The sequence below is a fragment of the Ovis aries genome, chromosome 11, assembly GCF_016772045.2.
Source record: "Ovis aries strain OAR_USU_Benz2616 breed Rambouillet chromosome 11, ARS-UI_Ramb_v3.0, whole genome shotgun sequence".
Taxonomy (NCBI): Eukaryota; Metazoa; Chordata; class Mammalia; order Artiodactyla; family Bovidae; genus Ovis; species Ovis aries.
The window spans coordinates 3,793,179-3,798,390 of record NC_056064.1 but is presented as its reverse complement, the minus strand read 5'-3'; positions in this window follow the sequence as shown (position 1 = coordinate 3,798,390).

Below are 5,212 nucleotides of genomic sequence, written 5' to 3'. Positions count from 1 at the left end.
CCCTATCCACCTTAGCCACTTGAAGACTTGCTGCTGCTGCTGCTATTGCTGCTCCTGCTAAGTCGCTTCAGTCGCATCCGACTCTGTGCGACCCCCCACCAAGCTCCCCCATCCCTGGAATTCTCCAGGCAAGAACACTGGAGTGGATTACTTGAAGACTTAGTCTTTGTAATTACTCTTCCTCTTTCCTGCATCATAATTTTTTCCTCTTCCATTGGTTCATTCCCATGAGCCTTAAAGATATTGCAGTGTCTACTATCTTACAATGTTTTTCTCTGGTCCTTGTAAGAGAATGTGACTCAGAAACTACACCCCCTGGTTCCATTCCTAATTGTCACTTTAAGCCACTTCAACTAGGTTCTGTTCCCATTACTCCACTGTCACAGTCACCATGCCTAACAGTTTCCCAAATCCGTTATTCAATTCTCAGTTCTCATAATACTTGAATGTTCATGAGCATTTATTTGGTCAATCACTTTTTCCTTTTGGAAACATTTTTGTTCACCTGACTTCTGGAACACCAGGCTTACATGGTGTTTCTCTTCTCCACTGTCTTCTCTGTAAGTCTTTTTGCTAATTCCAAGTGTACTTTTTGTTCAAGATTTTGAAGTGGAGAGGACTCAGTACTTTCCTCTTCTTGGTCTGTATTCCCTTTGTTACATGATCTCATCTACCTTCATGGTTTAAACAAATTTGTAAACACATATCAATATATTGATTACTTCCAAAGTTGCATTCTCTATATCTATCTCTGTATTTCACATCACCTCACAGATATCTAATAGGTAAGTTGAATTAATATAACCAGAACCAAATCTCCCAATACGCTTTTCCTTAATCTTCCCAGTTTCACTAAATGACATCACTGTAATCAGTTGTTAAGATTAAAAATCTTGGAAGCGTTTAATGTCATTTCTACCCTCATACCCATGTCTAATCCAACAGCATTTGGGATATTTTTAGATTGCTTTCTTAATTTGGAGAAGACTCTTGAGAGTCCCTTGGACTGCAAAGAGATCCAACCAGTCCATTCTGAAGGAGATCAGTCCTGGGTGTTTTTTGGAAGGACTGATGCTAAAGCTGAAACTCCAATACTTTGGCCACCTCATGTGAAGATTTGACTCATTAGAAAAGACTCTGATGCTGGAAGGGATTAGGGGCAGGAAGAGAAGGGGATGACAGAGGATGAGATGGCTGGATGGCATCACCGACTTGGTGCACATGAGTTTGGGTAAACTCCAGGAGTTGGTGACGGACAGGGAGGCCTGGCGTGCTGTGATTCATGGGGTTGCAAAGAGTCAGACACAGCTGAGCGACTGAACTGAATTGATCCGAATCTAATCAATTTTCACCCCTTTCCCACTAACACAGTGAGCTAGGCCTCTTTTGTTACTCACCTGCACTAATATACTAGACCCCTAACCAATCTCTTTGCCTTTACATCTGATCTCTTAAATATTTTTGGTCCAAAAGTCATATTGATCTTTTAATTTATAAATAATAACACTCTACTCCTTTCTCAAAACATTCTAATGGCTGATTTTGCAGATAAATAAACTCCAACTTTCCTCTATAACCTCTAAAGTCTGCATGATCTGACTTCTGACCACCTCCCTAATCTTACCTTTTAACCTCTATAAGGTTTTCCGTTGGTTACATATCTCCAATCCCATAGTTCTCGTTCTTTCCCTCACTTGCAGAATTTCTTTTCCAGGAATGAGATCCATTGTGATTGCTCTTTCTTTGTTTGAAACAATTATTCCTCAGATGATTTTTTTTTCAAGACTTGCTTCCTTCATCAAGGTCTCTATTCAAATGTTGTGACTCCAGAGGTTTCACCTGACCACCCTATGTAAAACAGAGGCCAACTCCCAATCCATTCCTTTACTGAAGAATTCTCCAGTCTATGAGGCATAAATTGTAACAGCTGCCAAGTATAGGTCACCTTACTTCTTGGGATAAGCAGACGATGCCTGGCGAGATTGTGTCTTCCTGTCCCCAAGGCACTACCAATTCCTTCTGATGAAAAACAGCATTAGCTCACTTAATTCAATGTGCTGTTAAATATTGTTATTATTTATTATTGACCATTACATGAATGAGTTTGGAAAGCATACTGTTTTGGCCTGCCTTATTTCTTATTGCACTTCTTAGTATAAATGACTCAGCCAAATGCAATTGCATTATATGTTTACATATTTAATTGTCTACTGTCCATTTTCTACTCTAAAAAAGAGGGACTTTGTCTGATTTTTAAATCTCTGCAGTTCAAATGAGAATTTCTTTTTACTTGGTACAGTAAAATTTAATATCTTTGGTGAATAATTCTGAGGTTTGACAAATACATAAAATCATGCAGCAGCCTTAAAAAAGGTTGTGGTCAGAACCTCTCTCCACCTCAAGCCTCTGGCAACCACTAATTCTTTTTCTGTTTCAATAGTTCTGCCTTTCAAGAATGTCATATAAATGAAATCTTAGTTATTTGCAATTATTTTCCTCTACCTTATGGCTTGTCTTTTCATTCTGTTAGTATTTTCATTTGATACACACTGAGGAAACCAGAATTGAAAGAGATATGTGTACCCCAATGTTCATCGCAGCACTGTTTATAATAGCCAGGACATGGAAGCAACCTAGTTGTCCATCAGCAGATGAATGGATAAGAAAGCTGTGGTACATATACACAATGGAGTATTACTCAGCCATTAAAAAGAATACATTTGAATCAGTTCTAATGAGGTGGATGACTCTGGAGCCTATTATACAGAGTGAAGTAAGCCAGAAAGAAAAACACCAATACAGTATACTAATGCATATATATGGAATTTAGAAAGATGGCAATGATAACCCTGTATGCGAGACAGCAGAAGAGACACAGATGTATAGAACAGTCTTTTGGACTCTGTGGGAGAGGGAGAGGGTAGGATGATTTGGGAGAATGGCATTGAAACATGTATAATATCATATAAGAAATAAATTGGCAGTCCAGGTTCGATGCAGGATACAGGATGCTTGGGGCTGGTGCACCGGGATGAACCAGAGGTATGGTACGGGGAGGGAGGAGGGAGGGGGGTTCAGGATGGGGAACACATGTATACCTGTGGTGGATTCATGTTGATGTATGGCAAAACCAATACAATATTGTAAAGTAATTAACCTCCAATTAAAATAAATAAATTTATATTTTAAAAAATTTAAGAAAAAAGAAAAGTAGAAAATGTTAATTTTGATGTTCACATTTGTAATTTATCCAATGAGTTGTTACTTTGGTGTTGTATCCAAGGTCTCTAACTCAAAGTCAAAACATTTTCTCCTAATTTTTCACCGGGAAATTTAATATGGTTTAGGTTTTTTTGTTTTTGAGTGAAATTTGGCAACTTGTACCTTTCAAAGATTTTTTTTTCATTTTATCTGTATTGATGGATTTTTAACATGAAAATACTCATAGTATTCCCTTACTTTTCTTATAATGTCTGTAGTATCTACAATGATATTCCCTTTTTATCTCATGTTGCTTGTTTGTTTGCTTTCTTTTGTTCCTGATCAGAATGGTTAGGATATAAACCTATTTTAAACCTATTTTAAAATATTTTATTGATCTTTTCAAAGGGACAGCTTTTGATTTTATTAGTTTTTTTTTCTATTTTCTGAGGATGTTATTTTTATTCTTTTGTATATATATTATTATTTTTATTTTTTCCTGGCTACATTTCATAGACCATTATTGGGAGAGGTAACTCTTGGGTCAGTATAGTCAGAGGACTAGTTTTGGGTTTTATTGTTACTATTGGTTATCTCCAGTGAGGCATCTATTTACAACTCCTCTAACCTTACCTTGTGTTTAAAGGGTGCGATGGTTTGTCAGGAGAATTTTCTCAATGATTTTGCTCCACCCTCAGTTTTAAGGCTTCCCTGCATGCCTGTACCTCTGAGAGATTCTCTCTCCTTTGTCTCTCCCCTCACAACATTGCATTTCTGTTACTTGTTCCTCAGTATTTGGTAGCCTGGTGTGGAGTGGGCAACAGATATGTGTAATAGTTGCTCTGGTTGAGGTTTATCTTAAAAAGCTCCTGTGATCTCTCTCCTTCCCTTGGTGGTAAGTGACTATGCCCAAAATGATTAACTGATTTCCTCCAAAAGGGAAAAATGACTTTCTCCTCCTCTCACTCTTTCCTTTATATTTTCTTACTGCAATGAGTCTGTGCCTTGGGAATGACAGAACTGACTCTCACCCATTTACTCAAGTGTTTGGTTTTTTTTTTTTTTTTCCTTCTTAGGGGACAAAAGCTCATGTGGGATTTTGCTACAGAGCAAGCCTGTGTGCCACAGCTACTGAGTCCATGCTCGAGAGCCCACTTGCTGTGACTAGAGAAAACCTACACATAGTAATGAAGACCCATCACAGCAAAATATAATTAAATAAATCAAGTTTTTACAAAGGAAAAGGCAAAGATATTTCTATTAATAAAAAATCCTGGGCATACATCAGGAGAAAAACATGATCTCAAAGGATATATGTACCTTGATGTTCATTGCAACACTGTTTACAATAGCCAAAACATGAAACTAACCTAAATGTCCATTGGCAGAGAAATGGATAAAGAAGCTATGGTACATATATACAATGGAATATTACTAAGCTGTTAAGAAGAATGAAATAATGTTATTTACAGGAACATGACCTAGAGATTATCACACTAAGTAAAACAAATCAGACAGAGAAGGAGAAATATTGTATATTATCCCTTACATATGAAAAAGAAATGATACAAATTAACTTACAAAACAGAAAGAGATTCATAGACTTAGATAATGAACTTACGGTTGCAGGGGATCAGGGACAGTTAGGGAGTCTGGGATGGGCATGTACATACTGCTATATTTAAAATGGATAACCAAAAAGGACTTATTGTATAGTACTTGGAACGCTGCTCAATATTATGTGGCAGCCTGGATAGGAGGGAAGTTTGGATACATATGTAGGAGACCCAGGTTCGATTCCTGGATCGGGAAGATCCCCTGGAGAAGGAAATGGCAAGCCACTCCAATACTCTTGCCTGGAAAATCCCATGGAAGGAGGAGCCTAGTAGGCTACAGTCCGTGGGGTCGCAGAGTTGGACACGACTGAGCGACTTCACTTTCACTTTCACTTTGGGTACTTGTGTGTGTGTGTGTGTGTGTGTATATATCCATATATATATATACATATATA